The sequence below is a fragment of the Aythya fuligula genome, chromosome 13 (assembly GCF_009819795.1).
Source record: "Aythya fuligula isolate bAytFul2 chromosome 13, bAytFul2.pri, whole genome shotgun sequence".
NCBI lineage: Eukaryota > Metazoa > Chordata > Aves > Anseriformes > Anatidae > Aythya > Aythya fuligula.
In genome coordinates, this window is record NC_045571.1 from 2,853,870 (window position 1) to 2,880,877 (window position 27,008).

At 41.4% G+C, this 27,008-nt stretch overlaps 1 protein-coding gene across 2 annotated transcripts in view; it reads right to left on the minus strand.

Annotated features, from left to right (window-relative positions):
* Positions 1–27,008, minus strand: part of COL4A6 (collagen type IV alpha 6 chain) — a 135,926-nt gene that overhangs the window by 108,072 nt on the left and 846 nt on the right. The window lies entirely within an intron of this gene.

Genomic DNA, 27,008 nt, shown 5'->3' on the forward strand with positions numbered 1-27,008 from the left:
AAATACAGACGATGCCCTGACAAGTGACTCAAGAACCCAGTACAAGGAAGTTGCTGAGGCTTCCAGGAGGTGCAGAGGATGCCTCCTTTAGAAACCATTTACAGAGCTTGCATCCTTCTGCAAAACTGCAGATGCAGCTGGGACCGGGAAAATGCTTGCTTGCTTTCTCTGTGCCACACACTTGGGAAGATAGAGGGCACACCGTTCATTTCTGGAAGACCTCGCTTCATGCTGCAGAACACTGCACGGCTGTTGGGACTCTCCCATTAGGAGAGCGATGGATTTTCCCAGTGAACCTTTCCTCGGTCAGATCTGCATCGCTCCCGAGTGAGACCTGCATCTTCCAGTGCTACAAACCCAGGGCTTCTGGAATCGTCTTGTACCACGTCCCAGTTTAATTCCTGTTCAAACTAGAATGCATCTTTTAGGAAATCACCCAACCTCGATTTGCATATCCAAACATCAAAGTTCTAACGACAGAACTAGATGCAAAATGTTTTGATTTTTATCAAAATGTTTATAACTTGCCGTACAACAGGTCAACAAAAATTGATCCATCATCTCAAATTCCTTGAGTTCATTGAATCAACATATTTCAGCAGAAAAAACATTCCATCTAAACTCTTAAACAGTTTTATTAGACAATGTGTTGGTAGGTTCCGAGTAAAACTCCTTAAACGCATGTGTAGGTTTTATTAAACAAGTTAGCATCATCTTATTAATTGTGCACGTTACAAATTACCACCAAAAGTACCGCTTCCTTTTCCACCTCGTTAGCTCCATAGTACTGCTGTGGATTTTAAAATAAAAGTTTTAAAAGAAATCTGCTTGCTTTACTTGTTAAATGCATCAGCATGTTAATCCAACATCAACTTTCCTGTGTCACACAGATTACAAAGTGCAAGTTAGCAGCATTTCTGTTTATCTGCCCTACCTCTTTCAACCAAGGCTTATCCCAGGATTTTATTTTCACTCCTTATATTTCTTCATCTGGTTAATCAAGTAGGTCCTGCACCAGCCTTCAGACCATCCAAAGCCACTCACAGATCACCTGTGCTAATTTGCTGAAAAAGCTTCTGAGATTACAAGCAAGTATCATTCAGGAAGGAAAACACGCTGGTTCCATGGCAACGTGCAAGTCAATGAGCCCACCTTGAAACCTGGAAACAATGGTCCCTTTCAGAACACCAAGCAGAGGGGAGGGACCGCGTCTTATTGAGATGTTGGATTCTTTCAGATTATTTGAGGATTTTTTCCCTTCCTTTTTTTCTTAAAAGAAAAAGAAAAGGCACACCGCAAATTTGCTTTGCGCAAGTTGGTAATAGTTTCCAAAAAATCAAATCGATTCACTGTTGAATTTCCTCCTTCTCCATCCACCCACCTCGGTCCTCTCCAAAAAAGCAGCAGCACATAGCACAATGTACACACGTTTATGACAGCAAACACACAGAAATCCTGATCCTAAAATGACTGAGGAAAAGGGATGGCCCCTGGAACCATATGCTATCCTGAAGAAGAAAATCTGTAGAAATCTCATGGGGCGGAAAAAAAAAAAAAAAAAAAAAGAGCAAATTTTGGATTAAAAACAAAAAACAAACAAACAAACAACAACAAAAAAATTATCCTCCTGAATTGATAGAAAATTGACAGAGATCCACCGCCCTTCCCAAAGGTAGTTCTGCCTAGCCATTAGGTACTTCAGTCCAGGAGAATATTGCACAACTGTGGTTGGTCATGGCAGCCTGCTTTCCATTTTTGATTTTAGGTTTATACTACTGCTTTCCACAAAGCTTTTCTATATTCTCTTCAGTATCCTTGGGAGACCCAGCCTAATGATGATCCGGGCATTTGTACGAACACGTTGTTTAACCAGCTCAAAGGCGGTCACCTAATAACTCGTTCAAAGCAGTAGATAAGCACAACACCACGCTGCACACTGAATCACTTTGGCTGCTTTTCAGCTTCTGTTTCTCCAGCTTCGTCACACAGCAGAGGCTCAGTGAAGGGGGACGCTGTGCTCAGCCAGCCCGATAGGACAGGATCTGTCCCAGTGCTTGACACAGGCAGACTCGGTGTTGTATTCAGGAGGGCCCCAAGAAACAGCCACGGCACTAATGTCCCCGGTGCTGCTTCTTTCCCAGCGTGGTAGCCTTGCTCCTTCCTTCACCTCCTCCTGGTTTGCCTCCTTGTAGCCTGCTCCAGCACCTTCTTCCCCTCTGGTTGTTCTTCGGCTTCTCAGGTGCCCTGGGGACAGCCGTGCAACAATCTACGTTGCAAAAAGATGGGTAATTTTGTGCTGTACTGTCCCTACCAAAGATAAGGCGTAGTTTTGTTGTTAGTGGTCTGTCCAGTGCTAGCCACCAGCAGCCTCCAGGCTGTGCTAGGTTTCTAATCCAGGTGACAGGCAGTCTTGCTCCCATTGCCTTTTGAAAGGGTTAAATGAGGAGCAAAACGCAGTCTAGACCCTGACAAGAAATATGCTGACATTTAAATAGAATTTTCTTGTTTCTTAAAACTTCAGAAAAAGCAGGAGTTGACAGAATTTATACTTTGTACTGTCCAGTGAGAACAATACTCCTTGACACTGTTGTTTAGGTAACTTCAGATTAAATACATTGGCTTTTTAGAAGATGATTTTACTCATGAGCTCTCAACAGGTGTGAGGCCAGAGCTGCAAGGTTAGAGCCGGCATGTGCTCACAGATGGACCTGGCCATTACCTTGCAGCTTATAATTACAGACCACAACTGCCTCACCCACAATTTGAAGAGACCAGCTGTGTTCTGCCATTGAGTGTGTTGCAGTTCAACTCCCCGGCCTCCTTTCTTGCCTAGTTCCTCTTTTATTTCAGCTAGAAAGCCGCTGCATAAGGCTGGCAATGCTTCCTACCACACACATCATCCCCGCGCTTTGCACAGCGTTACTAACGCGTGCCAAAACTGACCACACAGCTCAGGGGCAGCCAGCACAGCAGCCAGGACAGCCCACTACAGGACAAGTCTTGGTAAAATCAGGTCCATTTGGCTCTATTTGAGAGAATGGCAGTGAAAGGAAAAGCCGATGATTTTCTTTGAAAGGACTGCTCATCTGAGCTCAAAACGCACTGAAGCAGAGAAAACCTTCCAGGACAACAACCAACAGAATAAGAAATGTATTAAAATATATCGCCACAACTTACTTTTGAGTTTTTTCATTGATAACCCCCCAAGAAAGAATTCAAAAGCCCTTCACAACAGATTATATACACCATCATATATCTTTACCCGCACACAATTGTATTTGATTCCCTGCGTGTTTACCTCTCTCTCGGAGTGGCAGAAGAGCACATCAGCCCAGAGCAGCACCCCTTCAGATAATTCCCGACAGCCAGTGGCATGAAGGTGGGCTGAGTACAACTATTTATGGAGATCTTCCCCTTTTTGAAAGATCCTCCAAATTTATTTATTTATTTATTTTTAAGTCCAGAGGCATCCACCACAAACAGAACAGGCCTAACTCCGGGGCATAACACAGTAATTGTGAAAAGAAATCTCCAAGCAGTTACTATGGGGTAAAACAAAACAGAAAACAAAACCACCTCCTGCAGTTGAAACAAGTACTCTGAAATAGCAACAAAACGTGCTTGGAAATGAATGCTTTTTCCAGGACACAGCCAAGCATCCTCACATCAGTGAGCAGTCACATCTCTCGCTGCCATTTACAAATGACAGGAGGAAGAACCTTCAGAGCAGCCACACCTGAGGTCAACCGGTGCTCCTCTACCTTCTAGCCAATACCTGTCTCAGCAGCCAGACCGAGCCCTGGGGTCTCCGAGGACACCTGCAACTCAATACAGGCACTGCATTGTGCTCCAGAGGCAGCATATCAAGCAGTGGTGGGAAAGCTGTGCAGTTCTTCATCCCCTGAAAGCATCCTGCTGGAAGCAACCTATTGGGTATCTCTGCCACAGTATCACCTCTGAGATAAGGCACACGGCTCTATCTGGTTTCAGTGGCACCAGACAGAGGAAGCATGTTTGTTTGAGAGGCCCTCTTTATTTGTACAGTACTCAGAGGTTAAAGTTTCAGCATCTTATTCATTTGATTTAGGAAAACCACTAACACAGCCTCCGTTGAAATCACTGGGTGTTTGTCCTGACATGAAGTGACTGGAAAATTGGTATCACGAGGAGAAGGTAAAAAAGGACAAACATCAAACAATCATTTATTCTTTCCACCTTTACCACCCAAAGTACACCAATGTGCATTGCTGTAACTTCCTTCCTCTACCTGAAATTTAAGTAACAAGCTCAATGAAAAGATTATGAAAAACACATTTTTTGGCATATTGCTTAGAACAATGCTTGACCAATTACAAAACCTTCCTTGGAGAAAACAGCATGTACATCTGGGCTTATCTCAGCCTGATGCAACTAGCAATTGCTGCTGTGTTAGCCCTTCAAGGTAAGGGACAAAAGGCAGCTGCTGCAACACGAGGAACAGCTTCACTGCCACAATTCTGGCAGACTTGCTCCTTTCACTCTGCTCAGTCAGTACAGGTTTGAGTAAGTTTTTGATGAGTTTTGGCACCTGAATAGGCCAGACTGAGAGTTCATTTTGACAACCTTTACTCATAAGAGTCTTGTTAGTTTCAGGTTAATTCCACAGGACTGAAGGCTGATGCCCAAAGTCTCATTTTCATTCCTAGATCCCACTCCTCCTCTTCTCCTCTCTGCATTCCCACCTCTTCAGAGGCAGCAGTCATGACAGCGTAGCGGTAACAGCAGGTCGGATTATCAGCAGGGTCTGACTCCGGTCACAGCAACAAGACCACCTCACCTTGTCTTCGCCTGATCCAACACGAGGTAGGAACCATCACCCTGAACCATCATCGGGCAGGAGGGCAGCCCAGACTTGGAGTGGATTAACTGCAACACAAGACTGCACTTCAGAGAAGACAGAATATAAGGTTTGAAATCAAGTATTCGATTATATTTAGTTCCCCCACATTGATGGGCACAGCTCTTTGTAGGATTAGTCCTTTTCTTCGCTGGGTGCACTAGCACAAGGGGCAAAGCACCTGACCTCACTGAAGACTTGCAAGTACTTGAGAATCCTGCACTCACTGAAGCCAATGGAAACTTCTGGTTGACTCCAAAAAAGGCAAGATTAGGCTTGTTATCAAAACGTCCTCCTCAGGCACGTCCAAATGCCATTTTATTCAGTGACTAAGTATAGGCTGCATCCTGCGCATGCAGATTATACAGTTGTGCCCAACCAGAAGTCCATGTTTAGACAAAGCACCTGGTGCAGGCACCAGAAATTTTATTTATATAGATATATACACACACACAGGTATATATACATACATAAAAAAAAATAAATAAAAAGTTCCCATGCAGCTCACAGTTTAAAGCTATGTATAGGGAAATGCCATGGCCAGTATTTAAATGCCTTTTGGCAGGTATCTTCACATTTAGCAGCACCAAGAGAGGACATATGGATTTTAAAACTAGATCACTCCACTATAAGAAAGAACAGGCTTCTATCATCTTCCATCTTGCTTGCTTGCTCTTGTACTTACGCTGTTGCTCCCTGGCACCTGGGATTTCCCAGACACCTCCTGCCCAAGCACTGGAAATGCCCACAGCTACCCAGCTCTCGAGATGAGGTATATTTAACTCTGATCACAGTTACTTTCTTGCCCTACTGTGAAAAATGACACGTCTCATTTCAAACCATACCAACAACTATATAGAGGAGGGTGGAGTAGGTGGATCTGACACACAAGACAACTGGACAAACCCTCCAAGGCTGCTGCTGACCTTGCAGCATACTAGGATGAGCTCAGCAGCACGTCCTGCAGGGCAGCAGCCACCGCATATACCTATCCCAATCTAGTGGTCTCACAGACTAAACTGTGGTGTGGGGGAGCTACTGATGCTTCCCCAAGACTGGAACCACTAGGCTACATACACCGCGCTCTTTCCTACACAAAATTTTTAATATAAAGACTACATATGGTGTAGGAGTACTTTTCCCAGCAACTACTAGCCACCAGATCATCAAAATCACCATCATAAACCAGTAAATAATTACATTCAGATTGATAAACTTCCTTGCCTCAGCTGTTGGATGTTAAGTTAAGACTAAACACTGTTGTACAGCATTAGTAAACTTTCACCATTTGAGTAGCTTTCCTGTTATTGTCAGACCCATAAGCAAATAATCCTTCTGTCTGAGCACATGGCCGGAGTAAGGCAGCCCCGGGAAGGAGCACTATGGGAGAGGAATTTAACACGTCGGTGCAGTTTTGTAGAGGACTCTCTCAAAGCAAAGACTAGCCAGTCCTTGTAATGACAGTTCCAAAAATGTCATTTTAAGAACAAAATGCTCTGGCCTATAGTTCTGCCTGACACCCTGTCTTTACAAGCAGATGTTTTAAAGGTCACGTTAGGTCCTTTTATAAACTAACTCAAAAGAACAGCAATGTTTGTTCATTTCACAGCCAGACTCTAAATCTTACCCTGCTCGTTTTAGTCTGTGAGACCTGCCCTTGGTGGAGGAAGATCAAGACAGGGAACCTTTAAACAAGCTACAGATGGGATGCAGAAGATGCAGAAGTCCATGGGATGTGACAAACGCACCTGGGAGCACTGATGTTACTGCAAGGCCACTCTCGATCATCTCTGAATGGCAATCAGGAAAGGTTCCCAAGGATCCTCTCTTTGGGCGATCAGGAGAGGTTCCCAAGAGGAAAGCAGATGTTGCTCCTGTCTTAAAGACCAGCAAGAAGAAGGGAACTACACCCTGGTCAGCCTCACCTCAGTCTTTGGGAGGCCAGTGGAGCAAATCCTTCTGGAAACCATTCCCCCACGTATAAAGGACAAGAAGCACAATCAAGGAAACAATTTTTATTTTAAAGTCTGCACAGATTTATGAAGGGGAAATTGTGCTTAACCTTCCTGATAGCCTTCTAGGAAGATATGACAGGCTTGGGCAATGAGGGGAGGAGTGGCTGGCATTTATCATGACTTCAGTGAGGCACTCAGCACTGCCTGTCTTAACACCTGCAGAGACAAACTGATGAAGCACAGTGAGATGCACTGAAAACTGGCTCAACTGCCAGGCTCAAATGGAACTTTAAAACTAGCGTGAAGTTTTACTATTTATGCACATAACAACACAAGTGAAGTCCTCACGATCAACATAGAGGATGGGGACCTTTGTTTCCACGCTTACAATTTCAAGAGGACCTGATGCAATCCAGCTGCAGCTGGGATGAAGGCACCCCGTACAAGTGACAGCCACGTCTCAGATGTCATTATCAGCTAAAGATTCCAGTTCCTTGTCTTTTGAAGGCTAGTAAATAATTAGTTTCACTAAGCAGAGGAACAATGAAGTAGCAAAGGCCAGCACAGGTGACTGATTTCAAAGAAAATAGCAGGGTGAACGAAACACGGGTCCTAATTCTGACTTCACATCACGACAACCATGCCATACCACCACTAATGCCAGAAGGTAGAAGTAGTTCAGCAGAGAACCCATTCTAGCCTTCTCAAGAGCATCTACTAGTTTGAGACAAACCAGAACAATTTTACTACATTGCTTTATGTTGTAGAAGATAAGCTTTAGAGTACCCAAGTTTTTGGGCTGCATTAAAAACTTCTCTCTACTTCCTATACAGAAGTATTTTAAATAAGTAATTTACCTAGCAAAATCCCTTCCTTTCCCCTGCAAAAGCCTTTTCTAATGGTTGATTTGAGGATAGCAGAAACAGTCCCTCTGAATTCAGAGAACACCACCCTAAAAACCAACCTGCAGGCAGAACCTAAGACTTGAGAACAACCGATAGGTCAGTGTCAGCACAGGGACATTCTAGACTTGTTTTCTGGCAAAAGGTCTCTCCATACAGAGCATCTGCTGATATTTAGAGCTTGAAGCATGTTGGAAAAGCTATATAATTCATCCAAGTTAGCCAGCAACTTTTCGTCACCTATCTCACAATTCCCATGGACAGCTGCAGAGCGAGATGCAGAGGGGAGCTAGAAAATGACTCACGGTCACACAGCACTTCCACAATCAGAACTCTGACTTTTTGGACTCCAGCTTGGCACTTTTACTGTGACTCAGGGCTGTTTATCTTGCAGTAGACCATCTTCAAAGACTCCTTTTATGTCAACAATGAGAAGCAAATGAGTTTTCAGAAAACAGGAACTGATCAGATGCAAACAATGATGAGAAAACATCTGGGAGGATATCATCTAAAGGCACCACGCTACAGCAATTTACGTTCATTCACAGAAGAAGATTATTCATTTTCCAACCACCCACATCTTGATTAGGCCAGTTCTGCCTTCATTTGTACATATCCTTTCTGTCTTTAAGCAAATACGTGGTGTCTCTGTTAAAGCTAAGCAAACAAAACTCTGTTGGCCACAGAGATCTGTTCAAATCGCTTTTTGTTTCTCTGGTGAGGAATTTCTACAGCAGGCTTGAGTTCTTTGAAGGAGACAGCTCACAAGGACAGCTTTACAATCTCTGACATTTTAAACAGTGAAGACACTCCAGACCCTCTTAAATCCCCAAATCTCCCCATCCAGCTCAACGGCTGGAATACAAGAACAACTGGGTGCTCTGCCACTTCTGCCCAGTTTGAACACAGCAGAAGAAATCAAGCAGTGGAAGCTAGAAGCATAAGAAAACGGTCAGATGTCTGGGCTTCCTGACCCTTAAGGTATCCTTGACCACAGATTGAATGAGTGCATACCAGCAGAGGAAATGTGATGATTTTACAACTTTCTAACAGTTCCTTTGAACTGAAAATAGCATCTCTTCTAAGCATAATCAAATTCTTAACAAAAATTTCTGCTAGCCTAGGTAATATACACAGGCTGCCTGCTCCTGCTACTCCTGAAGAGCCTACACTACTCCCTCGCACATGTTTTTTTCCCTTTGCTCAGCATACAAAGCAAAATACAAGGAGTACAAGCTGTGAATAACAATCCTATCCATAACTATCATTGCTTTTAGAGCTACTCACCACAGGTGCGGTTAACTCTGCTTTCTCTAGGACAGCTGTAGAGTCTTACTGGTAAGTCATTTTCTCCCCAGTATTCAGGGCGTTCTTTGTATATTTTTGAAAACACAAGAGATACAGGGAAGGAGGAGAGAGGAAGGAGAAAGGAGAGGCCACTTCACCTGGCCCCTTATTCAGTCTCTGAGAAAGGTCTGTATTTAGATGAAGGCTGGGATCCCAATTCACAACTGGTGCAAACAGAGACATTAAAGGCACCACAGCTAAGAACACATTCGACTCACTTTTGCTACTGCTGCCTCATGTTTCTTTTGGCTTGTTTTGACACTGACATGCTTAGAACAGAATACATCAAATCGGTGAATCCTTTCTTATCGGGGCTCTGTAAATTACAGTACTGACGTTGTCCAGCATATAGTGGAAAATAATGGTGCCCGTGTTTCTTTTTAAAGAAACACGCAAACTTCTGCTGCAAGCTGTGTACCACAACACAGTGGGTCATTTAGACCTAGTTGAAGTCAAACAATTTCTCGTTACCTTGAAGACCAACCTCTTTTTTTCACCTGAGCAACTTTCTAGAGCCATACCTAGCCCTTAAATGTAGTAACTACACGTAGAGACAACTTTCTCTCTTAGCTGATCAAAGTAACATTGCAAACGTATGAGCTGGCATTAGTGTAGGCCAGCAAAAACCCCAAACAAAGAGGTATCTGCCTCACAGCTCAGATATTGTGAACTGTCCATCCCTGATTTTGTGCTTTACAAAAACTATTAGAAGGGTACACACACAAAGAGTACAAGCCAGGATACAAAGAACATCCAACTTTTGTGCTAACATATATATGAGCAAAACCTGTTACTACTCTGCGCAGTAGATAAATGTATTAACGTGGGACAAAGGTAAAGTTCAGTTTGAATACTCCTCACACATAAATTAAACCCTGAAGCATTCTGAGCATTCAGTAGTAAGAAAATCCACCTTTTGGAAGTGCCTCCTACATCAGAAGTTCACAGCTTTGCAGGGGATCAGAGTATTTTTCACTTTGAAACACCTAGTTTGGGGCTCAAGCTGCTTTATACACAAAAGCGTGCAATTTCAGTGCCATCACCTCACTGCTATGAACATTTCCGCAAGGCAAACATTTCAGATTTTGACAATTTCAGCTACACTCACTGAAGATAAATATGGATAAAATGAAGATAAATATGGATACAAATTGATGATCAGGAAAAATCAATCTTAGATTCTTTACACCCCCAAGCCTCACAAATCTTTGGAGTTCAAACTCCCATATTAAAAATAAAAAAATAAAGAAGAGCCACATTCAATGCGTTGGACACAAGGGATCTGTAAAGCTCAAGATTTTCCATGAATAATTTAAAATGGATAAACAAACACCCATTTCTCATGCGATTTAAACCAGAACTTTGAATTGAGGAATTACATTTCCTTAGTCATTCTTTACCATCTTGACCATCAACCTATGGCTCATACGCTGAGCTGGATTCGTAAGACCAAACTGAATATATAACTATCAGCTTCAATCATTTCAACTTCAGAAGTATTTTTCAAGAGCTGCAGCTCATAGTCTCCAGACCACCTTTAATGGTCAGGATGAAACGCAAAAAGAGATCGTTCATTTTGAAAAGAAAAATGAAAGTACACGCAGTTTGGAAGAGGGAACAGTAGGTCTTGATCTTGGCAGCTTCCTTTGGAGTACAAATGTAGCCTACAGACGTTTCCATGTCAGATACAAGAGATAAAAAAGCTGCACGGGTATCTTGACAGCAGCAGTACTGTCTTCTTAACAGAACGGCTGAAAATGGAAGTGTTCAAACCACCTTCTGCTTTTAGTGCTCAGGTTCCAAACGCGGCTGTGGATGTACCCAGCTACCTGCAGCTGCATTTTAGAAAAAAAGATTGCATGGAACTTAAAAACAGCTCAATACCCAAAACAATATTTTGATGCTAATGTTTTGATAACATCCAAGATTTGCACACATGCAGGACAAGCTTGAATGCGCAGTCGATTTTCTCATCAGATTTTGCCCCTGTTCAGGAAAGACTCATTCTTCCTAGAGAGTAAGTAGATGCTTAAGGTAAGGAGGAATGGGAGATGTAGAGTACTCATACACACAGAATCAGAAAACACTTTCTGAGGTTTATCTGGAAGGTTCCTCCTACTTCTGGTTCGTCTCACTGGGCTCATGCAGACCATTCACTACCTTTATATTGCACAGGAGCTGGAATGCAATATCCTACAGCTCAGCCAGCGGTAGGATGACTCTCCACAGGCTCAGTACTGTCCCACAACAATACCCTGAGCTTTTTCTGCATATTTAGTCCCACTCACCACTGAAGAGGAGAGAGATAGCAGGCTTTGGTTTTGGCGTGACTCTCCAAGTCTTGTTAACAAAGACATGTGACATAACAAGGAATTTAAGGGGTAGTTCAAAATAGTGGGCACAGAGAAAATTTCTACTTATTTAACTGGAAGATACGCACAAGGCCAGCTCCTGTATTTACAGGTCATTGTAATGGCTGAAGAGACAAAGCAGCTGCTCACTAAGGGACCTACAGTCACTGTTCATCCTTCTTTTAAATGCCAGCTAGTGTCTAAGATTTTAGGGGATAGAAGACTAACGTTTGTTTCTGGTCACACAACATTCAGAAAGGAGAGTTCGCTGTTTTTCTTTATAGTCAAGGGTAGCTTGGTCCTAGGCAGCACAACATTCCTTCATAAATGTAATACCATAAAATTCTGTCTTAAACACAGTTGGTTTTGCCTTTTACACGTATCTAGATAGCTACAGAAATACAGAAAACAAAAACAATACCCAGTGGTTCTCTTTCCAAAAAATGACTATTAAAAGGGAAACGTTTCTTGGTTTTCAGTTGACAAATTTGAACAAGATAGTTTTATCCTCTTGTTAGAATGTAATAGAATCATTATCAAACCTAAGAGTGGAGCTAAATCAATATATTTACTAATATTAAACACCCTTACTGACCTAAGGTCCGGAAAATGATTCTACAGCCTGTTGTTTGCCAAGCTCCTGAGTGCAGGTGTCACACATTGGCGCAGTGGGATAACAGCCTGGAGGAGGAACATTGTTTATGTATCTATGTAGGCCAACAAATACACAGACTACAAAACATTCCAGAATTAGGCCTTCTGAAGAAGGCTTCATCAAACACTTGAATTTTCTTGCGCATGGCCAACTATTTGGTTTTCTTAAAGGTAAAACAAAAGCCAAAAGAAGGCTCACAAAAAGACGAAAATACGTATGAGAAGTCACCCATGTGAAATTACTAGCAGCAAGATGATTTCTCATCAATTCTGGCTCAAAAACTCCTAAATTCATCACTGAGCACAAATCCTCATGGCTTAAAGACTGAGCATGAAGTTATTCCTGAGGGAGAAATCAAGTATTTTAAAAAGTATTTTAGAGAAACGTGTTTAGATTTATTTTGTCTTTGTTATGACAATAATCACCACAAGCCTTGCCCTGACATGACGGAATGTATATATCTCACAGGAAAGCTGCAACCTTTTGCACCTAGCCCTTCAGAAATCCCAATCTCAGCACAACAGTGTTGTCGTAAGAAGCTTCCACAGCAACTTGAGTGATAGAACAGGCAGGGCTGGGAATTCGCAGGAAGCATTTATCTCAGTCTGTCCTGAGCTATCAGGGGTTCTGATGACTTACCCTTTGTTTCGGAGGAGATAAAAACCAGAGGTCCTGGCACCTGGTGACCATTAGGAAACTAGATTTATGGGGGTTATTAGACACCGCGTCCTGGTCATATTCCAACACAAACAATTATATTTGGCCTTCTTAAAATTCCTTGCTGTTTCAAGATAAGTCATATATCCTTCTGCCCATCCAGAGATGCTGTGCAATGTTTGCTGGTGTGCTACAAAACACTGCACGCATCTAATATACTGTCCTACACTAGGCCATGACACTGCCTTCATCTATTTGCTACCCAAGTTCTTCAGGTAGTTCAACCTAATACTATCAGGAATCTTCATTCCACAGGGTGCTGGAATGGGGAGAGGCTGCACGCTCTGTAACGGGACCATGGAAATAGCTCGCAGGGATGAAATCCTTTAGAGCTACTTGTGTATCACGGCAAGAAAAAAGACCAGAACAGCAGTACCACATACCAATCTGCACCCTTTTCTGCTGATCTCTCAGATACCGCTGCATCCACATGCCAGCTTACAAGAGGGTTTGTTAGAGCATCCAGGATCTTCATGTCAGAGGAACGCATTTATGTTCCTCTGTCAGTTATCCGGCCTTGGTGCTCCATCTTGAGCTCTTCCATTCTTCTTCAGCTATGGAAAGGACATTGGTTGTAAACGGTCACTCCTGGAGTCCCATGTCAGTTAAATGGGTAAATTAGCTCAAAACCAGCTTGGGTAAATATCCCACTCAACCTTCTTCCAGAGACTTAAAAAGTTAGGAAGGGATATTGGATAATTAATCTGGATATGATGTCAAATGTACCCTGAAAACTATTTTGACCTGCTCTTACTGCCATTTGAGATTTCCAAGAGGTCAAAACTAAGCAATAGCTGTATATAAACATACACCCACATGCATTTTTACTCGATTCAAGTATAATAGTTTTGGATACTTTAATGTTAATCTTACCCAAGGATTATGACCCTAATTAATTTCTTTATTTGTAAGAGGCATGTGTATTGTCCCCAGAGTGAACACCAAGATGTAGTTTCTGGCTTAAGCAGGTTTCCTGTATATTTTGGCTGCACACAGGAACATTTTTCCTGTTTATATGAAATAATTTGATGTTTTCTGGAAGACCAATACTTGTACTGTTGCAAGAAAGGAAATCAGAACGATCCCTTTGGATCACTGATCACTGACTCAAAAGATTTATGATCTGAGCTGTCACACCAACAATCAGCTTAACAATAAAATCCTGTTGCAGAAAGGTCCTTTATTTACGGGCTCTATTTACATGCCAGCAACATAAAGCGCAGCTGTGCTCTGAGCTCACAGGTCCTGCAGCTACTTTGTTGTCACACTGAGGAAAAAGAACAGTTTCTCAAGAAGTGACAATTGCTTTCAGGACTTTCCACAGCTAGCGAATTACCAGCACCTTCCCCCTGCAATATGTGATTTTAAATTAAAATCAGGCTTGAACCTCCACATCTATACCCAGGTAAAACATTTAGCTTGGGTCGTCTCTGTTCTAAGAGGCAGAGGATCTGCCCTTAGTGATCAGAAGAATTATCAGGGAAAGCTCTACATATACAGCATCTTAAACAGCAGCAGTGCAATTCAGCACTTGGTGGGATAAGACTGCCCCTTGCTGAGCAATATTTCCTTTTCTTTTTTCCTTTTCTTTTTTTTTTGTTAGGTTTTGCATGCTTCTGGTGGGTTGCGAATTTTTGGAGTAGGGATTGTATTTCAATTCGGACTTTTCGTGTACAAGGGTACAACGGGGTCATATCTGGTGACCTAAATTCACAAGAGCCAGCATTACAAAGGTAAGTAAAAACATGAGGAGGCTCACAGCTCTACAACTGGCATTTCAGAACAAATTATTCCTTGCAGTGATTTTTAAACATCACATATTTTTAACAAAGTGGACGTAAGTACTATCTGAAGGGTCTCTTCAAAGCATAAAATCTCAATAAAATTACATGCTTGGGACTTCTGATAAGCACATTTCCTTCTCTTAACCATGAGAAAACAAAAGTCACAGCTATCTATACTCCCACATTAATCCCACAGACCAGGATTGATATAAATTGCAGTGGGAGAAATATAACTAGACCTAAGAGTACAACCTATGAAATGATCCAAGCATTAACTTCCTAAAATCCCTCTCAGAGGCAAATAACAACTAGGAACTGAAGAACAGGGGTTGTACATTGTACATCCTGACACCCTGCAGATTCCTGTGGTACAGAATACATTAAAAAGGGCAAAAGGTTATTTTCCAGCAAAGTTTGTAAATTAAATTCCATAGAAAACCAAACAAAAGGTTACATGAGCATTCACTTATCTATGCGCTGTGAAGTCAAAAGAAAATATTTCATTTCACGTTTTGCAAAGGTGCCCTAACAATAGCAGCTTACACGCCACGGGTGTAGCAAACAAGGCTAAATTAATTGATATCAAATTTCAGCCAAAGGTGCTGGCCTGAGAAGGGTCTTAAAGGATTTTTTTTTCCAAATGAATTTAGGCTTTAAGACCTTTGCTCACATAGTACAGCAAGCCTATCTGAAAGCACTCACATTTTATTTAAGTGGATCACTTTTCAAGCACACAGGCTTGCACAATGGCACAAAAGGAAAATAAGAGATGGTCTAGAAAGTTATTTAATTTAGGTAGTTAGATAAATTACCTGATACTAACGTATAAGTTGTGTAACTTATTTAGATTTAAACCAGCTACAGCAATATTCCTTGTCTCACATTGAAGAGAACGCCCTGCGTTTGCTGTGTTGGAGGTGTAGAAGTTTGCAGCAAAGTCTACATAAAACCACAAAAAGGAACATAATGGGTTTAATGAGGAATTGCCAGTAAGTATTGGCCTCCTTTCTCTCAGACACACACACCCATGACAGGGCACAGCCTCCTGCCTGATACCAGCAGCAGTGAACCGGATTTCTGGCACCTGCACCGCAGGCCTCTCTCGCTCCATTTGACAGCCTGCCTCCTCCCACAAACTCGAGTGCCTCCACAGACATTTCACAAAAATAAAATAAAGAGAACACGATCAATCAATGTCTTTTTAAAGGCTGAACATTGTTCTCAACACTTAAGTGTGTCCAGTGTGCATCAAATATGATATAAGTGACGCAGCCGGTCCTGCAGGCCAGAAAAGTATGATTATTTGTTTTCTGCTCTTCAGTCCAGCTTTATATAAACAAAGCTCCAGCCTGTCAGAGATCCCTGCTCCAGCAGCACACCAGTGCCAACCCTCCTGCACACAGACCCGAGAAATCCCCCAGCTGGCAGGTCTGAGATAGTCCAGTCACAGGGAAACCATCTGATTGCCTCGATGCTGCTCAGGTCAAACATCCAGCACAACAATCCCCCGCAGTCAAGCACCTGGCTTAAAGGTTAGGAAAGAAAATATGATACTTTTAGAACCATTTTGTTTCCCTCAATTTTGTTTTCCTTTAGTTTTCCTCAATTTTTATCCAATATTTAGGGTCAGAAGGTGAGATTTGATTTTAAGTAAGAATGGTTATCATCTTTACATGATTCCAATATATGTAACAATTACTTTTCTTAAATCTTGCAATAAAAATGAGAGTTGGAAACTCTGCAGGATTTCTTGAGATGGGCATGATTTTTTGCCAACACTTCAGGAAAAAAAAATCGCATGTACTATTGTTAAAAGCATAGCATTCTAAGGCTAATAAATTAAGATTCAATAAAACCTTAATAGCACTAATTCCAGCCCTCTTGTAATCTTTTAAAAGAACTGGCACCCCATAAGTCCCTAGATAACATAAAATATGTTTTTATTTACAGTTTGTGTTTAGAAGTTGAAGTAACACCAACTTTGTTTTGTTGGTTTACACTGATGCCATTTGTTGGGTACAGGCTAGGCTTTTATCTAATCCTCATTTCTAACAATCCTCATGGACCTCAGTGGTATATACGTACAGAAAAGGACAAGATTTGGGTAAAACTTTTAGTTTTATGTAATTAAAACACTTTTTCTCTATTTTTTTTAAAACGAAATAGCCATTTTGTTCATGATTGTCATGATTCTCCATTCATAAGTATTAGAAGCTGGTTGATTATTCATGACAAATCAAGAAAGCAAAGTACTTGTGTCATCTTAGGAAACCTGAGGAAAAAAATAAGCAAACATACAACCAAAACCCAAAGCACTAAATTTCTTCCAATATTACCAACAGATACCTGTCCTAAGTTTAAAGCAGACCTTCCCTTAGGCCAGTTCTACTACAATGACATGAAGGAAGATTACGCATATTTTCCCTTTTTCTAACCCCTTTCAGCACAAACCTTGATGAACAGACATACAAAGCACCAGGAGTAAGTACAATCATTTTACACACAGCCATAAACATGCCCCATGACAGGGAGTGGGTAAGAAAGTTATCCGAAATCATTCATCAAGTAATGTTGAAAACAGAGCCCATTTTTCCTGATTCCTTATGGCCCAACCAATGCCTCCCGCATTACCTGCGGAACGCCTTCCTGTCCCAGCATAAAACAGCTGGCAGAGGTCAGTCCCCTGCTACAGCTTCTTTATACCATCAGGAAGCAATCAGTAATTTCAGGCTTATGGAGAACAGAAGCTGTGGCAGATATAAACCAAGCAGTATAGTGAATTTCACAACTCTGCCAAGTATTTGGATGTACTGTAGCAGTTTCATCTTACAGAAAGAATCTGGCTTCCAACAGAATTACAATTACTTTCCCTTGCCAGTGTTACAATAAACTTGTTTGAGGGCAGCATTTTAATTCTCTTCTGCAACGTTTTCTAGATATAATTTGATACTAGTGATACCGTGATACACCACAAGGTAATAACTAAATAACCAAGCATAGGATGCAGCTGAGGCTCTCTATATAAGAAAATAAGGATCACTCCTGCCAGACACTAAAATTCCAAAACAAACCTGAATATAATCAGTTCAATGAGGCTGTCAATGAGATACTGCATAAGGTGCATGCTGGATCCTCACTGACCTCAGCTAAACACAACAGCATATAGACTACATTAGAGAGCATGGAAGTGTTTCTTGTCTCAGCCTCTCTCACCACATCCACAGCTTTTATTGGATTCATATCATCTTACAGTACACTTTTACTGCCTACCTGTAACAAGGGAAAAGAAAAGGAAACAATTCCCATTATCTGCAAAGTAAAGAAAACTCGCAACATTCTTCATGAAGATTAACCCTGCCGTCACCTTCTCTTTACACAAACTTGCAGATTAAAAAGTGCTGTAAATCTGCGAGCTGCAGGGCTGTGGAAGGGCCCCTCTGAACAAGTATGTCGTGGAGCTAGCCTGTACCTGCGTCTCGCTGCACATTCCTCCGGCAAAGGAATCCAGGCCCGAAACCCAGTACCCCTCTGCCCTCCTGTGCATGAGCTCATAATACCGGAATGAAGGGGAGGAAAATTACTTTCTCACAGGAATTTCTTCAATGGAAATTATTAGCGTGCATCTTGATGGATCAGGTTGTATTTGGTCTGGTTATTCTTACCCACGGAACACTTACCATGAAGAGAACATGTATCCAACTACCTCAGCAAAACTAGTGTCTGGTAAATTCAGGGATACGTTATCCCAGCAATATCTGTGACCAGTATCACCTCACAAAAATCACTGAGCTGACAGTCTTCTGTGCAGGAAAAAGTATCAAGTCATTCTAGATCTGGACAGCAACTTAAACAGCATGAGGATTATTAAATTCTTATTTCTTTGAAATTAAAAAGTTGCCTGAAATATGCTCTACAGCTATTGATTTATGAATCAGATTTATGTTTGGGGGGGGGAATTCAAAAATACATAACTTTTTTTTTTTTTTAAATATAATACTAGTTTATTTCTACCTAAAATGCTTGGCAAACATTTCAGTTTGCTGTTTCATAAAGCATCCTTGAATGAAGAGTCATAGTAAGCTCTGATCTAAGCATTAACCAATCCTACTGTACCCCACCAGCCCAGAGCTGAGACCAGCTAGCTGGTTGTCAGTCCTTGCCACTCCTCTGAGACGCGCAGAACTTGGCTGGGCAGTGTGAGGTTGAAAGATAAAAACCAGCCAGGCTCGCTGGAAACCTCTCAGTATCATGCTAGCACATAGAATAACGATTCAGCTGGACAGAGGATCTTTAAATAGCCACAAACAACTGATTACATTTCTGTGCCTTACTGGTTAGGTTCAACCCTTCCACAGCTCCAAAGACAGACAAGCCCAAGCCTTCCCATTCATAGGGGACCCTTAGGGCATACAAAGGGCTACCAATTATCCTGGGACAGTTCAAAGCAGCAAAGCTCCACAATAGACCTGGGTTCATTATGCAAAGTGCTGTTTTGCATTTCCCAGCTCTAAGGTCTGTTCACATCCAGTGCCGGAGCAGAGAACAAGGAGCCAGAATCCATCCCCACTACTGACCGGCCATTTGATCTGGGGCAAAGCTTTCTTCGTGCTAGGAAAGGAGCAGTACCACTGCGTAATCTGCCACAAAACAGCATGGCCAGGCATTGCGGAAGGACATCTGCAAAGCACTCAAAACCAGGGGTGAAAGACAGTACAGTAACATAACCAGCGGTTATGTATTTAAAACTGCAACAAACTACTTTGTGTTTATGTAAGAGAAAGCGTCAAATAGGGTCAAATGAACATCCATGATAAAAGAACTCTAGAAAAGGTATAAAACCGACAACATAGTTTAACAGGCATGTTCATTTCAGCATTCAGCCTATCCTGCAAGTCTCATCACTCTGGAGGGTCTGCAAACGCATTCTTACGTTCAACGGAATATGAGCACAGTGACATTAAGAACTCTGCCCCAGAGCCCAGTTTGTACAGCCTCTTTGCAGAGGCTTTTGTAGCCTCTGCAAAGCCTCAGGTGGTTTTTTTTGCAGTTTACTTGAGGAACAGGAGGCCCTCACTTCCCAGAGACCCTGCTGAGGGTTCTCAGCACTCCCCATGCTTCAGGGCCAATACATTAACATGGAAATTGCTCCACGGAGAGGTATTAGGTCAAACCACAGTTCAGAGCTCACTCTAATTATCTAGTCAGATTCCAGTTTAATCCTAACAAGATTATAGATTCACAGAGATTACAGTTGTTAAGAGTACCACAAAGCAAACCATGTAATCACTACCTTGAAGAGACCATCCAAAGTATACTGTTTATGGTCACCAACTCTTTTAACTTCAAAACTCTGCAGAGTTTAAAGAGTATTTCCTGTATCTACTTAGAGTAAAAGCAGGCTCAGGAGGTGGTATTTGCTCTGGCAGCAACAATGCTCTACCTCTCCAACAGGAGTGGCTTGAGAGCTTCTTCTCTTCACCACCCTATGAACATCTTTTCTCTTTTTGTTAAGTTTACACCTTACACCTTCCCCAGTGACAGCAAAATCAAATCAGTGAATCGAAGTAAAAGCTTGTGTATTTCAGAAGGAAGCTGGAAATCAAACGCCCTACTTTGGGCACTCGTGGTTTACTGCAGACCACCAGCCATGAGCACAAGCTGGAGACCCAGCACACTTCGATCCTTCCCTGCAGTAGCAAGGAGTCAGTATGTTCTGTACAAAACCCTCCGTACACCACACAACGCAATGCAGGACTTGCCAACCGGGCTTTCCAGCCAAATCCACGCTTCTACTTAGAAAATATTTACAAATACATTAATTTTACAGATAATGCTCCAACTTTTCAACCCCTTCGCACACATTTTGTGATAGTCTTGAATCTCACATGGAGGGCTGAGGCTGGAAGCCTACGGGCTCCTTTTATGGAAAAGTCTGAAGACTCCTATAAATTCTTAATTTTACAAGCTTGCTTTTTGCCAAATGTTTCTGCTCCTGCAGGCTATGTTCTTCTAGTGCAGTTACACCCTGCTCTGTGAATAGGTTTAATCATCAAAGTGCAGTATAATGATTCACCTTCCTATTGTTTTGATGTGTTCCCACTATAGCAATCACAATAATTCCAAATTGCTTTTAAAATGTGTATGTTTTACAGAGTAAGTGATTTCTGCATATTCCACAGCAAAATGTCAACCGATATGAGGAGAGCTATTACAACTTTAAGGTCCTGTACCTCTTTGGGACTGTCAAGTAATTGCTCATTGAGTCAGTGAATCTACTTAACTTTGTTACAGTAATGAGATACATACATACATGCATTTCTGAAAAATTGACTTGCCAGGCTATAAATTCTGAACATCGACTCAAAAGTAAAGTATTAAGAGTAACAGATTCATCATTCCTTTTTTTTTAATCATATCATTTTCTAAAGAAACACTTCTTGGTTTAAACCTCCATTTTAGAGCTACACATCATTTCACGTCTACAGAGAAATGGTCTTTCTATATGTGAGAGCAAAACCTTTCTTAATAGAAAATAATACCTTTAATGATTCAAGCAAACACTTGGTGCAATGTGAACAGGCAAAGTGCATGCAGTAATTTAAAAAGTTTGGAAAAGGCAAAGCATAAACTTATCACTATTTAGAGCTTTAAAATGATGCCAGAAAGAAAAGTAGGACAGTTATGTTTCATTGACACACAGCATTTACGGAGTACTTTTAAGAAGCATAGGAACATTTCTAAGTCCATCCTTTGTTTAACTGCACTCTCATTTTCCTCTCCTCTGCTTTCCAGATCAAAACCAACCCCTTCTAACACTTATGTGTTTATGCAGATGTCTTTCAGCTCGCTCTGTACAAACATTTCATCCAATCTGATTACTTTCTAGAAAGTGGCAGGTCTTGATCTCTCTGCCAGCCAAAGAAAAACTTTAAGGTTGCTGTTGCTACCTTGCCTCCAAGCTCTTTCCCCTTCTATGGAAACGGTAAGATGACGCATGCAGAGTTGAAGGAAAGGGAAAAACCACATTTAGTTCTTACAGAAACCTCAACTGATGTATTGCCTTTTCTGGCTAGTTCGTGATTAGTCCAGATGCGATACGTAGATGACTTTACCTGCGGTATATGTCACACTGAAGTCTTGCCAATGTTTCTGTCAAGGACGGGATCGTTTGTTCCTATTACTAATGGGAAAAGCAGCAAACACTAGCTGCAAGCTTCTGAAACAAATCTGTGCAGAGATTCCTAGGTAACAGGCACTGACATGTCCTCACCACCGCAAAGAGCGAGGCATCAGGAAAAGCACAGTAAGATTACTGCCAGGAGTCATACTGGCAGCTCCCTCGGGTAAGACACAAAGGAGAGCTAGGAAGGCAGAGGAGCTTAAGAGCACGTTGAGGCAAGGGCTGGAAACACAAAGTACAGTAGGTTCCAGCTGAACAGGAGAAAACAGAGCGGTAAGTGAATCATAAGGCAAACTTAGAGCGCAGCTGCTACCGACATCTCAGTGGACTGAAGCAAGACCAATCTCACCGCGTTGATCCTCTCAATACCAAGGTAACCCACTGAGCAGAGACTAAGGGAACAGGATGGGGCTGGTTCAGTCACCTCAAAATACCATGACAGCACTCTACAAAATAAGAACACCAATTTTTGTTATTTTTTTTTATATCAGTAAAAGTACCTTAATTTTATTACTTTCAGGTACACGCCCTAAAGAAATTTATAATTTCATAAAAGGCACTGAAAAAAGCTTAAAACCACCTAGCATCTCTGAAATATATTTGTTTCCTCAGCACCAACACAGAATCACTAGCTTTGTAGCCTTGAGTTCTCTCTCTTCCAAGTTCATCTTCAAAGAAGCTCAAAAACCAGAACATAGGCCGTATTTCCCTGCACATAGCCAAAACTCCACCTGACAAGAGACTGAGTGGATCTAACATAGCAGTCAGCACTCAGCAGCAGCAAAAGTACTTGAAGAAATAATGCAGAGCATCTGTATGAATAGTGAGCAGCCTCTGGATCAATTACACCCTTTTCAAAAAGCACAGCAGCTTCCTATGGGTTGAAAACTTGTCTTATTAAATACCAGCAGCTGGTGATAGCTCAGCAGCCCTTCCTGAACAGATGCTGCATCGCTGGTGTTCTGGGGGAAAGAGTTTTCTCCCTCTATGAGTCAGGGAGTCACCAGCTCTCTTCTAGGAGCATCTGTGTGTCTGCAAGTGGGGCGTGACTATGAAACACTAAAGTGAGGTGGAGGTGAGACCTTGGGCACTTCTGGATTTGCAAGCCACAGCCCTCTTACTGCCACAACTTTTTGTAATCTGTACGTTCTCGGAACATCTGGAAGCACATCACTGCAGTTCCCTTAGAAAGAGTTAGGATGGAGTAAGGTACCAGACCTGTACTTACCTTGACAGCATCCCTGCTGTGAGGCTGGAGACAGGACAGAGACCCCACCACGAATTGTCCCTACCTGAGGGACACCAACACAGCACCAGTCCTTCAGGCAAGGGAATGCTGGGGCTGGCACTAAAGCTGGCGTGCCCCAGGGGAAATAAGTTTCTTAAGTCATATGCTGCCTCTCACACCTATGCAAAAAGGCAGCCGCCACCTTAAATGGATAACAACACAAAAAAGATCTCTTCAGAACACAACCACACACCTTACCTCGTTTCATAACTGCTGTGACCTGATGCAATGTTCAAGTAAGAAATAAAAGGCCATGCTTTATGCTCAGTTATCTTTAGCACCCAGAAGACATTCGGCAAATAAACCATTCTTTGTTTAGATGGGAGAGAAGGGGATATTGAGCATTACGTGAAATTTTCCATAAAATTTGACACGTCTTGGCAAAGGCTACACAATTAGCAATTTTGTCTCCCTTGTATATTTTTATGCTTCAGATAAAAATAATTCTCATTATTTTTCTACAGAATCAAGGATTAGCAGGCCTAGTGCTATTAAAATTTGACCTTTCCAACATGACCGCTCTCAATGCAGCGTGCATCTTTGCCAAAGAAGTGCCTCTGCACCCACATGTCCTTACAAATAAGAAGCTGCCTTGCCTAGTAAGCAAATTTAGAAGTTTACAAGATTAAAACTGCATTTTACATTATTTCTTGAATTTCTATAATCCTTCCTTACATAAGCAATTTTATCAGACATTACTTCTTTATTTACAAAGGTCAAAGCTATGTAGACATTATAGCTGTAAGAAGTGAGTCTTCAGAAGGGTCACATACCTATAAATAGTGGTCAAACAACAAAGAAGTGGGGAAAAAAGAACTTTTAAAACAGATCTTAATGGATAAGATCATATTTCCAGAAACTGAACCGTGGAAAGTGGAATGATGAGAGTGGTAACTCTGTTTTTAAATATCCATAATTAAACAGCTATTTTTTTCCCTGCATATAGACTGCCAAGACAAAAATTACCTTTGGCGTGAGGCCACTGAAAACAATGAGTTTGGTTCAATTAAGCCCACCCAGTGCATATTAAATTAAACGATATCAAGAAACATTTGTACCATAATTAAATGCACAGAAAACCTGGGGTATGGTAAGAGAAGAAAGAAACAAGATCACCTGGACTAGCTTGTCATAAACCAGTGAACTCCAAATACAGCAGACTGCCCAGAACTGTTTTTATCACATAGGGTTTTTTTTTTTTTCCTTACTTGTATACTTCCAAATTTAATCTGCACATTTATTATCAAGAAGAAAAAAATAAAGAAAATATTTAGAGGAGTAGCAATAGTACATAAAGTCCACACTCACGAAATAAAAGCCAACTGAGCTCTATGTGAAAGCTCAACTGCTCCAGAAGCTCTCCAAGAATAACTAGTTACTCAGGACATCACATCAATATTGGCCCATATTCCAAGCTAAATTCCAACTAGCTGATCAGTAAGATAAAGGACATAAACAAGGAGTTATCTCACCTATATACCAGGTATGCTCACAGGTGGGCACAGTAGAACTACTGATACCATGAAGCACCTCTGAGAGCCTTGTAAAGAGATGAGAATGTCAAATTTCACTGCAAGAGGGTATCCATGGTCATTGCAACCATCTTTATGCCACCCTCCAACATGTTTATAGGACATCCCCAAAGCATCAGCAAAACTCCGATTGCCCTCTTTGAAGTCCCTCTTCTAAAAACTGCATTTTGCCCTGAAAAAGCCCCATTAGCAGTCAGTGATTAGCTGAGGAGAGCACCTGCCACAAGGATTGCTCCCATGTTTTGTCACACTCCCTCCAGCCCTGGACCAATTCTTGCCATTTGCCTTGGAGTGCAATGGAAGTACTGCCCTTCTAGTTTATACTTAAGCAATTTCTTGCACTGACACTCCTGAGACACGATCAATGGAAATTACTAATAATAAAAGACTGAAAACTTGAATGAGGCATAGCTCCTGAAGTGACTTCAGCTGACAGCTGTTAAGGGAAATTCTTAGGTCACTCCCAGAAATTAGCCCACAGACAAGGTAACCCTCTCTTGCAAAGTAACCACACAGATAACAGTCATTTATACTTTCATCTTTTGGTTCAAGAGAACTTAGATTGCATTATAGGCCTAGTTTTGTACTGCCACTCAACACGTCATTTATACCCAGGAAAAATAAGTACAAGCTGAGAAAATAAATATGATACGCTTTTAAATCCTATTCTTAGAAAGGGATGAACAACTACACTTCTGAGCCAAAGCCATCTTTGATACAACTTTATGCAGGATGTTGGCCTGACATATCAGCCCCTGCCTAGCCACTTATTCTGGAAGAGTGCTCAACAAATCAGTGCAATAGCTGTAGGGTTTATAACAGGTAAGTTATAGAAATCAGATTAAATGAAGGAAAGAGAAGGTGAACAAAGTTACAGATCACATCACCTTCAACAAGAAGTACTTTAACTGTTGACCATCTCTTTGAGTAGCCTTTGGGAAGCTATTACTCTTTATTGACCCAAAGCTTTGACTTCATTCTATTAACATTGTACTTCACATCACCCAGGCACTTCAAATCACACAGCTGAGGACTATTCGGTAACCTTACAGAGTTTCTTCTTTCCACACAAAAGCTCTGCCTACTGCAAAACCAACTTCAGTTTAGCATTTTCTCTTAAGGGCTTCATGCTGGAAGGTGTTAGGGTGTGGCTGTTTTGGTGGTGGTGGTGGCGACTTTTCAATTTTTTTTAAATCACTACTACAAGAAAGTCAATTACCCACTGCTCTATCTGAAAAGATAACAAAAACATAGTTGTCTATCTTTCCTGTTGAGCATGTTTGCCAGCTTTTTAATAATGGTAATTACGTGTATTAACCACTTAGACATAAAAAGTACTAAAACTAGATGTTTTAAGGACCTCTTTCTGAATATTTTTGATACCTGTAGACTGCTCACACGAGAACAAAGATCTCGTTTGTTTTCTAACCATGAAGAGAACGGCCAGGAGGACTTAGAAATGGCATGTAGATATTCATCTTACTCATTTCAATAGAACTTCCATTGACAAAGTCCCTTTGCATACAACAAAACATATCAAGAAACAGAAGTCTGACTGTTTGAAGGTTGCACTTTCCAACAGGTATAAAGCAAACCTGAAACAGATAATTAAAAATCTGATGTTGGTTACGCCTATCAAGAATAATTTCACTGACATACTGCATGAATTTATAAAAAGAACAGCAAAATACGGCTTGCCATTTTTGTTTCAAAACGCTTTGAAAATATGCACTGCATTTCCACGTAGATTCCATGGCATTAAGAACACTCAGAAGAACAGTTGCTGGTTTTGTTGAAGGGAAAAAAAAAAAAAAAAAAAAAAAAAAAAAAAAACAAAACATGCAAAGTAACTCCCACATCTTTGCACATTGTTTAATCTTTTAATCTTTGGGCAGATTAACGCCTGTAACTACCACCTGATCAGGATGGTGTAATTCTACCAGTCCAATCGATTATAAAAAGTGAAAGGCAGAAGCAAGTCTTTCATGCTTATGAAAAATATAAACTCCTCTGCTATTAAAGCCTTTTCAAGAGATTTCTTGCCAGTTGTACAGGAAGGCTCTAAATCCTTAAAATTTTAATCAAAAGAGTAGCAAAAGCACTAGGAAAACATTGGCTAAGAAATCAAGAGCTCATGTTTTAAACTGTTTTTGCTAGAAGCCTGTTAGAAGAAGAATTTAAATAAACATTCACAAAGCATGTTATACCGACCACTTACGTTAATTCGTTGTAGGTTACGTGTGGTGAGATCGGGACTACACAGAGTAAAGGACATTGTGCAGCCTTCATTCCCATCACAACACAGCAAGGGGATTGCTGTGAGCTGCCTGCACACCACTCGCACGCTGGATTCACGCTACAGGTTCTCCAAAGGACTCTTTCATTCGCTGCAGCCGAGCGGGCTAACAACTTAAACACCCC